Genomic DNA, 12,191 nt, shown 5'->3' on the forward strand with positions numbered 1-12,191 from the left:
TTATCTACCTGCTTATCAAAACAGTAGACAACTGAATATATATAGCCATGTTACCTGATCAGCTTTTTTAACACCATCTTTTACTACTCTCTCTGCATTTCTGTTTTGAAATATACCATATAAAAATCAATTTAAAAGAACTGCTTTCATGCAGGAAGAACGGAAAGAATTAAAGAGTATAAAATTGAATTGTCTTCCTTTGCACAAGGAGCAATAGTAACCCAGCTATAGAGGAAGTCATTTAGACTGAGCTTCTCTAGAAGAAAATATCAAAAATATAATGAGAAAGCAAATTAAACCTGTAGATTGTGCTTTCCTCGTAAAGTACCAAGTCATATGAACACATTATTTTTAGCATATAAAATGGTTTCTAAAGTGCTTCATTTAAATTTGTTTACTGGAACATTCAGGAAATAATCAACAATGAAAACTCTACCATGAAAGAATACGGTTACAATTGATAATGTATTAACAAAATAAACATTGAAATATTTGATGAAAACTGTAACTTAACAATGGTGCTTAAAAGTTTGTGAACCCTTTGAATTATCAATATCTCTGCATAAATGTGGTCTAAAATGTGAAAAACTGAAATATCACATTGGTATAAATATTCACACCCTTTACTCAGCACTTTGTTGAAGTATCTTTGGCAGCAATTACAGCCACAAGTCCTTTTGGGTATGGCGCGACAAGCTTTGCACATCTGGATTGGGGGATTTTCTACCATTCTTCCTTGCAAATCTTCTCAAGCTCAGTCATGTTGGATGGTGACCAACAGTGTACAGCCATTTTCAGGTCGCTCCAAAGATGTTCAATAGGATTCAAGGCAAGGCTCTGGCTGGGCACTCTAGGACAGTGATCCCCTAACTTCTGTCACTCCCGGTGTTGCTCTTAGCTGGGGCCGTGCTCAACTGGGGATTGTTTTTCACGAAAGATGGGGGGGCGGCTTCGGTGAAGTTTTTGGTAGAAATGGCTTCTAGCGACAATCACCGAGCTAATCCTTTATGTCATGCTTCCTTGAGCTTTCTAGCTGTAAGCTCACGCTTTCCAAAGGATTGGGGCTGTCATGTTGACTTGCAACTGGACCGTGGGGGACCCCTCTAGGACATTCACAGAGTTATCCCTAAGTCACTCCTATGTTGTCTTAGCTGTGTACTTAGGATTGTTGTCATGTTGGAAAGTGAACCTTCAGCCCAGTCTGAGGTCCTGAGCGCTGTGGAACAGGTTTTCATTGAGGACATCCCTGTACTTTGCTCCATTCAGCTTTCCCTGAACCCTGACCAGTTTCCCAGTCTTTGCTGCTGAAAAACACCCCCAGAGCACCACCATGCTTCACTATTGGGATGATATTGGGCAGGCGATGAGTAGTTCCTGGTTTCCTCCAGACATAACAGTTAGAATTGAGGCCAAGCAGTTCAATCTTGGTTTCATCAGATCAGAGAATCTTGTTTCTCACAGTGTGGGAGTCCTTCAGGTGCTTTGTTGCAAATTCCAAGCAGGCTTTTGCACTGAGGAGACGCTTCCGTCTAGCCACTTTGCCAGAAGGTCCAGTTCGATGGACAGCTACAGTGATGATTGTCCTTCTTGAACAGGATCTGTGGAGCTCAGTCAGAGTGACCATCATGTTCTTGGTCACCTCTCTTACTAAGGCCCTTCCCTCCGATTGCTCAGTTTGACCAGGTGCCCAACTCTTGGAAGAGTCCTGGTTGTCCCAAACTACTTCCATTTGAGAATTATGGAGGCCACTGTGCTCTTGGGAACCTTCAGTGCAGCAGAAATTTTATTTTAGCCTTCCCCAGAACTGTGCCTTGCAATAATCCTGTTTCTAAGTTCTTCAGGCAATTCCTTATGGCTTTTGCTCTGCTATAGTATGCATCGTCAACTGTGTGCCTTTCCAAATCATGTCCAATCAATTTAATTTACCACAGGTAGACTCCAATCAAGATGTGGAAACATGTCGGGAATCATCAAGGGAAATGGGGGGCACTGGAGCTAATTTTCAAGTGTTGTTGCAAAGGGGTCAGAATACTTATGCCAATGTTCAGTTTTTTCTTTTTAATAAATTTATAGACATTTCTAAAATTCTGGTACAAAGTGTAGATTAATGAGGAAAAAAAAAGAACTTCAACAACTGTAGAATCAGGTGAAAGCATAACAAAATTAACAAAAGTGAAGGGGGTCTGAATATTTTCTGAATTCACTGTATGCAGGGCTTTTAAGATAAAAATCAGCACCATGAATTGTACCCAGAAGCAAACTGGCAGCCAGTGGAGCTCCCGCAAAAGAGGTGACAGAAGTTTAGGCTTGCACAAAGCTGTTTGAGCTGCTGCATTCTGAACCAATTGAAGCTTCCGGTTACTCTTCAAGGGCAGCCCCATGTTGTAAAAGTAAATTAAAATCATACAGATTTTAATAAATCTAAATAATTTGGAATCAAGAAAATAGCGATATTTTCCCCCAAGTTTCTCTTTTACAGTATATTTTTTGTGGCTCATGGATTTCTATCTTTATCTTCTAACTTCTTATTCCTCTTGTTGAGGACATTCCACATAGTGGAGTCATAGGTGATTTTTTGCAACCCAAGCAACTACAACAACATCAAAAGTCAGATAAGCTATGATGGATTTCAGACCACTTCATCAGGCATGGGGTGTACTATCTGCAAGAAGAATACATACAGGTGCTCACACAGGGCAGGAAGGAACAGAAAAATAGAGGAATGTGGAAACTGGGGAACACTTTACACCTGTTTCATAAAGCAATAAAAGTTCGACCACTTACTTTCCCAGCCACAATTTCCATTTCCTTTTTCTTACCAAGCAACAGCATGTATAATTATCTTTCAGAACTATATTCTATGCATCTGAGGTAGTACACTGTGATTCATGGGAAGCTTTTGTAATTTACACAAGTGCTAGTTTTTAGAAAGCCACAAAGCTATTTTGCTTTTGAAGAAAGAAGATCATTATTCTTAATCTAACAAGTGTGGCCACAGTGAGGATCTGCCTATGCTTCAAAAGTCAACCCCTAGGGACTTTCCTGTAAATGTCTCTCATTCAGAAATTAAAAGAATCCCTTTAATTAAGGAAAGGGGACCTCTGTGGTAGCTTCTGGCTATGGAAGAATTTTCATTAGAAAATCTACTTAGCCCGGTCCACTTTCAATATTTTGTGTTTTATTGAGAAATTGATTTTTTTAAAAAAAAGAACTTTTAAAAGACCACCTGACTCTATTGTGATTCTAGCTGGTATACAATATGAAAACAATCCAAAATAAAAACAAAAGAACAACAGGATCCTGATATGCCCCCCCACCAGAAAGAACTTCTAAAACGATCTGTCCGTCCATCTGTCCATCCATCCATCTCATCAGAGACCTGTACCTTTAAGTCCAAGACCAGGGGGAAGAGCCAAATTTTAAGAGCTAACTGGATATATCACAGTGTGGTCCAAATTAACCTCCAACTGCTACAATATAGACAGCCTGATCCTAGGTCCCATCAGGCAACGCTGTTTAATGGATAGGGCTGGGAGCTTGTTGGTTTTGCCTGACTATACAGGATGAGCAAAAACTATAGAAGACAGATGTTCCTTCATATAACAGGCTCTATGTCACGGAGGATTTTATAAGAGGTAATCAACACCATGGATTGCACTCAGAAGCCTATCGGTAGCCAGCACTGCTCACAAAGCAGAGGTATTTACATGCTGTGGTATGCCAATAGCTCCCTGCACTGCTGCATTTTGGACCAATTGCAGTTCTGAGTGGATTTCAAAGGCAGCCCCATATAGAGGGCACTGCAATAATCCATAGAAGATGTGACCAAAGCGCGTCCAAAAGCCCTCCTGGAAAAATGTACAGGTACAATTGATGGATTTGATAAATTTATGTAAAGGCCTTCCTTGCCTTGCCACAGTAGTTATCTGCTTCTTAAAATAGGTGAATTCAAAAAGGCGCTCAGATTGTATGCCAGTGCTGAAGAATTCCATTCACTATTTAAAGCCAGAATATTCCTAGTCTCAGATGGTTCAAATATCCACAGCCACAGTTTTATCCCGAGTGTGATTCTGAAATCTCCATCCAGGCTTGCACACCTCCAGCAACTGGCCAGACAGTACTGTCAAGAACTGGCCAGTCTGAAGGCAAGACATAGAACTGAGTTGCATACATATATGGATGACAGATGGGCCCAAATTATCTCATCCTGCAGCCTCAAGTTGATGATAAACAGGAAGGGCAAGAGTGTTAAGCCCAGAAGTTGCCCACACATTAGGGGCCCTAGGCTCCATCTCTTCCCTGGTGTTAATATTGATTGGACCTGATGTAAGAGAAAGTAGGAGAACCAATACAATACTGTACCCCCACTCCTAATGCCTGCAGGTGATCCAGAAGAATACATGGTTGATTTATGGAAAGCCACTGAAAGATCAAGGAGAACTGAATAACTGCTCTTCCTCCATTCCAGTTCTGCAAGACATATGCAACCAAAGCTGTCTCAGTACCATCCCCCAGCCTGAAACTTGACTGGATAGGGGTCTAATGTTCTCCAGGGCCCTATGAAGTTGCAGCAATTAAGAAAATAGTTCCACATTTATGTTACTCTATAGCTCTACTTACAAGGAAGCTTCCTCTTGAACTTTTGGAGCAAATTCATAATAGCACAGACTTCAAAGGAAGAGAAGGATCAATTGCACATTACATATTATAGACTCACTGATTTAAATCTCAAAATATTCAAGTTTGGCCAATAGGTTAAATCCACTGGTTGCTAATTATATTAACTGAAACCAATATGTGCTTAACAAAAATAATCAGACTGAAAATCTAATTAGAAACCTCTCAGTGTTGAATGTTGATAATGGTGCCTATGATATGCTGGTACACTCACTTTTGCCTAAGAAATTGGAAAACTATAAATTAGGTAACAATTCTATAGATCTACTCAGGGAACAATATGCTAAATTATATGTGGACGTAAGGGTCAATGAATTAAATCTACAATCTATAACTACCTCAAGAGGAACAAAGAGGAGATATCTACTCTCACTTGGCTTACATATAAAATGTATACAGCTATAGAAACTTTTAAATCATCCTCCAGAAGCATTAAGAAAAGCTCACTGAAACCAACATATTAATATTTAAACTCCAACTTCATTCACGTTAAAAGTCAAAGTCTGTGTTTAAAGTCAACTGGAAAGGATATAGAAATATTGGAACAAACAGGCAAGTTTGGTGGGAGTGTCTAAAAATCCAAAGATTTTGGAAATTGGCCTTTGGTGACATCCTCTACACTAACTAGTCCTGAATTATTTATCATTGCTTGAGAGAGAAAATGACAATATTTAAAATGAAGAAATGATCACAATTTATGTTGGTAGAAGCTGGAATACCTATAACACCAAAATGGAAACAACTTTAGAACTTTGATACTTCAAATTTGTAGGATTTTAAAAGTATTTTTGGGTATGGTGCATTGCTTACAAAGTAACAACATTTACTGACTGAGAAAACAACTATAAGTTTTTTGGGAAAGCATTTCTAATTTCAATGGTTTATTATTTTAGCATTTTGCAGTTCAATACATTATCATTTATATTTTAGTTTTTCTATACTTAATTGATTAGCAATAAAGATGTTTTTTAAGACCTTTTAAGGGAGTATTTCAGTAATTTAATTTATATTTTACTCCAAGAAGAACTATTTTAACTTCTGTAACCTGTTTAGAGTTTTGGATCTTATATTTAAGTATCTTGCATATATATCAGATTAACAATTAAATAATTTTTTTTAAATACTTTAGATCTTCTTCAGCACTTATGCTATGTCCAAGCTAGATACATTTTAATAATATGTCTAGAATTCAGTATTCTGCATTTTAGCATTTTATATATTTTTCATATTAGCAATTCAGCATTTTAGTGTTCTGAGCTTTCTTCAGTATTTTAGTGTTTACATTTATACTGTCTAGTTTTATCTTAATTTATGTAATTTGTTTATAAAGATTTTTTATTGTTGAGCTTTGATATTTTAATAATAAAAAGTGATTATGCACATTTTAGGAAAGCGTTTAAAGCTATTTTATATTAACATATGCAGCATTTATTTTAGGTACAGAAAGAATATGAACTGAAATAAATCTATCACAATGCGACAAACTCCTACTCAGTTTTTTTTAAACTTAGGTCTTATAGACAAAAATTGAAGTATCAGAAAACATTACTGATGTTACTTACTAAAATATTATTACCTAATAAATATACACTGCTCAAAAAAATTAAGGGAACACAAAAATAAGACATCCTAGATCTGAATGAATGAAATATTCTTATTAAATACTTTGTTCATTACATAGTTGAATGTGCTGACAACAAAATCACACAAAAATTATCAATGGAAATTAAATTTAGCAACCCATGGAGGTCTGGATTTGGAGTTACACTCAAAATTAAAGTGGAAAAAAACACTACAGGCTGAGCCAACTCTGATGTAATGTCCTTAAAACAAGTCAAAATGAGGCTCAGTAGTGTGTGTGGCCTCCACGTGCCTGTATGACCTTCCTACAACGCCTGGGCATGCTCCTGATGAGGTGGTGGATGGTCTCCGGAGGGATCTCCTCCCACACCTGGACTAAAGCATCCCGCAACTCCTGGACAGTCTGTGGTGCAATGTAGCATTGGTGGATGGAACGAGACATGATGTCCCAGATGTGCTCAATTGGATTCAGGTCTGGGGAACGGGCGGGCCAGTCCATAGCATCAATGCCTTCGTCTTGCAGGAACTGCTGACACACTCCAGCCACATGAGGTCTAGCACTGTCGTGCATTAGGAGGAACCCAGGGCCAACTGCACCAGCACATAGTCTTACAAGGGGTCTGAGGATCTCATCTTGGTATCTAATGGCAGTCAGGCTACCTCTGGCGAGCACATGGAGGGCTGTGTGGCCCCCTAAAGAAATGCCACCTCACACCATTACTGACCCACTGCCAAACCGGTCATGCTGGAGGATGTTGCAGGCAGCAGAACGTTCTCCACGGCGTCTCCAGACCCTGTCATGTCTGTCACATGTGCTCAGTGCGAACCTGCTTTCATCTGTGAAGAGCACAGGGCGCCAGTGGTGAATTTGCCAATCTTGGTGTTCTCTGGCAAATGCCAAACGTCCTGCACGGTGTTGGGCTGTAAGCACAACCCCCACCTGTGGACGTCGGGCCCTCATACCACTCTCTTGGAGTCTGTTTCTGACTGCTTGAGCAGCCACGTGCACATTTGTGGCCCGCTGGAGATCATTTTGTAGGGCTCTGGCAGTGCTCCTTCTGTCCCTCCTTGCACAAAGGCGGAGGTAGCGGTCCTGATGCTGGGCTGTTGCCCTCCTACGGCCTCCTCCATGTCTCCTGATGTACTGGCCTGTTTCCTGGTAGCGCCTCCATGCTCTGGACACTACGCTGACAGACACAGCAAACCTTCTTGCCACAGCTCGCACTGATGTGCCATCCTGGATGAGCTGTACTACCTGAGCCACTTGTGTGGGTTGTAGACTCCGTCTCATGCTACCACTAGACTGAAAGCACCGCCAGCATTCAAAAGTGACCAAACCATCAGCCAGAAAGCATAGGAACTGAGAAGTGGTCTGCGGTCACCACCTGCAGAACCACTCCTTTATTGGGGATGTCTTGCTAACAGCCTATGCTTTCCACCTGTTGTCTATTCCATTTGCACAACAGCATGTGAAATTGATTGTCAATCAGTGTTGCTACCTCAGTGGACAGTTTGATTTCACAGAAGTGTGATTGACTTGGAGTTACATTGTGTTGTTGTGTTCCCTTTATTTTTTTGAGCAGTGTATTACTTCTTAATAAATGTATACCAAAATGCTTACTGACTCAACTAGAGAACATGGATTTTACAGTCAACACTATAAATTCAAATTGTATCTAATTTACTTCATGGACATAAAAATATAAACTGAAAGATATTCTTTGTGAAAGCCAGTTTTTAAAACATCACATTATATCTGTATTTATTTGTATGTATACAAGGAAATGCAACATAATATCATCTCACGGCATAAGTCAACACAGCATGTGCTGAGGGACTGGAAGTAAGTACTCTTCCATGTTTGACAATAGACCAATTCATACAGAAATTGACCTGGTGCTTACCAAGTCACTCATTCAGGTCTTCAGATAACCTGTAGTGTTTATGAAAGCTAGCAACATTTTTTCACTATAGTTATCAAATGAAAGCTTTGTTATAAGTTGATTTACTTGTCAGGTTAACTGACCTAACAAGTTCTTGTTAAATTAGAATGGTTCCACCAAAATCTCAAAATCACCTCTATATGGTTCTTATTTAAATTTTTCAGTGTGTAATAAATAATAGTTTACTAAGCTATATGCCGCCTGACCCCCAACAACTCTGGACAGCTCACAGCTATCAAAAAAATTATAATAACATCAATAAAATACATTTTAATTTAATGTACTTTTTATTCCTGCAGTGCAAATATATGGGGATCATTCACATTGGCTTATTTTCCTGTTGGATAAATTTACATGTAAACTATGGCAAACTACATGGGAGGTTTTTCTACTAGAAAATTAAAAGAGGGATCTTTGGATGGCTGCTATTTAAGCATGTTCTATGGCAACTGGCCAGACATAGGATCCTACCGATATAACAACTAGTTCTCTTCACGTGCATGTGAGCCAAATGTGCGCTTGCGCACTACTTGCACGTGCGCATTACTTACAAGGTACTGGGTCCAGCAACCATTCACCTGCTCCAGCTGACGAGCGGCATTCAGCTGTGCTGCGCAAAGCAGCTGAGGAGGAAAAAGCAGAGAATAAACAGCAGCCTAGAGCCCAGGCAGGAGGGTGGGCCAAACAGACGACCTGAAGACCGTTGCAGTGAAACAATTCGGTGTCAGCTGCTCTTTGGAGCTATAAGTTCTATAGAACCGGGCCGAACCAATAGTATCCGACCCCTTTAACTGGCCTATTTAATGGTCCAACATTCTCAAAGAAAGTTATTGTTATAAAGCTTAGATATTCAGAAAGGATTTACTTTCATGCTTTAAAAATATGCTATTGAAGTTTATACTTTAATATATCTTATATGAAAGAAAAATGTCATTTAATGGTAAATCTATCTACAATTGTAGTTATTTGTGGTGTAATTTTTTTCAATTCTTAAAATATTTTCCTAAATATTATTCTATTATAGTGATTTATATGGACCTATGAGTCAGGCTATTTTGAGTATAGGAACAAATGTGAAAAAACATTAAACTGATGATGATCCATAATTCCTTGAATAAGCTAAAATAAGCAGAAAATCATCATTGTCCAATTAGTTACTGTTTTTTTCATAGCAGACAGTATAGGAAATTTCATTTACAATGGAGATCTAAATAATCATACATATAGGAATAAATATACCTTAAGATTAAATAATTTTGGTATTTAATCAAAATCAAATGCAACCACCAGATCAAAATGACCACATAAACAATATGTCTTAGTTAAGACTCATATACACCTTTAATAAGCTAGATAAGCAACAATCAAACTTTAGGGCTCCTGTATATTTAATAGATATTACAAGAGGTCTTTGGTGAGAGCAAAGGGTCACATCAGAGTATCTACCAGTGGGTTGAAAAGCTGCGCCTGCTTTATTTCCTCTCTTTACATAGGAGTCCAATAAAAGGCTGCCCATTGACACAAGTATCAGCAATCTCCTCTTATAACATTCAATTAAGCAATCAAATTACTAACTTAAAGACCGACCTGTTAGAGACATATATCAAATACTAAAAATCTATTCAAATGAGAAATAACAAATTTGTTGCTTCAGAAAGTTCTTTCTCAAACACAAAACTTCACCAACTTTGTATTTTTAAAGAGCATACAGTATGCTTACAACTTAGATCATAGCAGAAATAAATTTCAATATCCCCAAGATAGGCACCTCTTATTGTACTGTTGATATTTTTCAAAACAATATCTCAAATGCTGAACTAGACCTACAAATACTCATACAAACATTAAATGGCCGCTGTGTGGATAATGGAATCCATTATCCTTTGGCCACTCATTCTTTCAAGTATATGCTTAATAAGACCAGTTACTATTAAACAATTTGTTCCCCCTTTACCTAAACATAATGCAACCGGAAGGGTACGTATTAGACTACTATGGTACTGTACTTGCCCACAGGAGGCCACTTATAGGATAGGCTAAGCTCATATGTTATTATTCATTCTGATAACAATGCATGTATTGTGTCATTTAAATGTCATACCAAATCGACATTACTTAACATACATGCCATTTTGAGCTTAAAAATTTGTATTGAGAACGCTTTATTTTTAAAAAGTATTGTATCAGAATTATAACTGAAGTGTACAAATATACCAGCATGCTGTTTTAAATATAGAAGAAAACTCTGAAAGCAACATTATTGTCTTTTGCTTCAATATACTGTAATTCAGAAGCAGGCAAAAAGGAAATTATTTTTTAAGAAGTCCATGTGTAAAAAAGCAGAAACCTCAATTTGGCCAATAAAATGAATGCCTTTAAGACATCTTATAAAGAAGTGACAAGCTTTAATAATATGTTTATGCCCAAAGTGACAGCCTTTAATAACACGTTTTATGAATGGTTTCTTAACAAATCCTTCTGCTGACAGGGAATATGTACTTTGGTTTTCTAGAAATAGCACACTTGCAGTTCTTCGTTTAAAAATTAAAGAATTAAAACAGCCAATTGACTGTCAATACAACAGCACAGAAAAGCAAAAAGGGGGAAAAAAATCAAATATGCCACCTAGGCCGATAAAAGAGAAACCACTTGTAAAGTCCCTATGACTTTTCCCTCACCCTGTGAACTGATAGTTGCCATGGTAAGCATTTGTCTGTATACTGCATTTTAAAAATGATTAATACCATCCCCATTTCTCTCCTGGAATTAGTAACTGATATTTGAACTCTCTATTTAAGAAAATGAAAGGGTTTCATATTGTAAGCCCTACAGAAAAATACTACAGCTAAAAGGGACTTCTTACCCTATTTATAACAGAAAGCATAATTGAAACATACAAATTATTTTAGAAGGTTTTTTTACATGCACCATTTTCATAATTCTACTTTTTAAGCCCCAACACAACCACAGCCTCAGTATTACATGGGCAGTACATTAAAAAAAGCAGGCAAAGCACATAATAACAAGACCTGGCAATGCCTAAAAACAGGAACATTGAAGAAAGAGAAAAGACTCATTCTGGCTGCACAAGACCAAGCCTTAAGAACAATTTCATACAAAGCCAGAATTGAGAAAATGGCAATAGACAGTAAGAAGTTAAAGAAAGCTAACGAAACAGAGGACCACCTGGTTAGCTGCTGCAATAATACGGCACAGACTGACTGACTACAGAAAATGTCATGACAAAGCAGCAACAATGGTGCTTTGGAAGATCGGCAAGAAATACCACCTGTCTGCAAGCAAGAACTGGTAGGGCCATAAAATAGAGAAAGTAATTGAAAATGAAGAAACTAAAATGCTCTCGGACTTTACAGGCACCTGCTACATAAAACACGCCAGACTTAGCACTTGTCAGTAAGAAAGACCAAAAAGCCTGGATAGTAGACTTGGCAGTACTGCAGACAGCAGAAGAGAAGAGAAAGAACTGGAGAAGATAACAAAATACAAAGACCTGAAAACAGAAATAGAATGACAGAGGGGAAAGACAGCAAAGGTAGTATCAATGGTAATATTTTATTTATTTCTTTATTTATTTGATTTGTCAATCTCTTACAAGGTAATAGATATAAGTATAAACATGAGTAAGAATACAGGAAATAGGTACGAATAAATGGGGACGATAGGACAGGGACGGGAGGCACGATGGTGCACTTATGCACGCCCCTTACAGACCTCTTAGGAATGGGGTGAGGTCAATAGTGGATAGTTTGAGGTTAAAGGAGTGGGGGTTAGAGGATGTAACTACAGAGTCAGGTAGTGCATTCCAGGCACTGACCACTCTGTTGCTGAATAATATAGGTGTTAAATGCTAAACAATATAGGTTGTCAGGCACAAAGAATCAGGAGCCCTTGTAAGGTTGCAGCATAGAAGATTTATTTAAACTCATACAGAAGGATCCAATCAACTGATGGTCAGCACTAAATTGGCAC

At 38.2% G+C, this 12,191-nt stretch overlaps 1 protein-coding gene across 5 annotated transcripts in view; it reads right to left on the reverse strand.

Annotated features, from left to right (window-relative positions):
- MBD5 (methyl-CpG binding domain protein 5) overlaps positions 1-12,191 on the reverse strand; it is a 161,859-nt gene that overhangs the window by 74,682 nt on the left and 74,986 nt on the right. The window contains exon 3 of one of the 5 annotated variants that reach the window (XM_087950061.1): positions 4,363-4,470. The exons of the other annotated variants lie outside the window; for them this stretch is intronic. The gene's annotated coding sequence lies outside the window, so the exon portion shown is untranslated. The remainder of the gene's footprint in view (positions 1-4,362; positions 4,471-12,191) is intronic. 5 annotated transcript variants of the gene reach the window in all.

Source organism: Notechis scutatus, chromosome 1, assembly GCF_049901735.1.
Source record: "Notechis scutatus isolate UNSWTSFEM ecotype Mainland chromosome 1, rNotScu1.2, whole genome shotgun sequence".
Classification (NCBI taxonomy): domain Eukaryota; kingdom Metazoa; phylum Chordata; class Lepidosauria; order Squamata; family Elapidae; genus Notechis; species Notechis scutatus.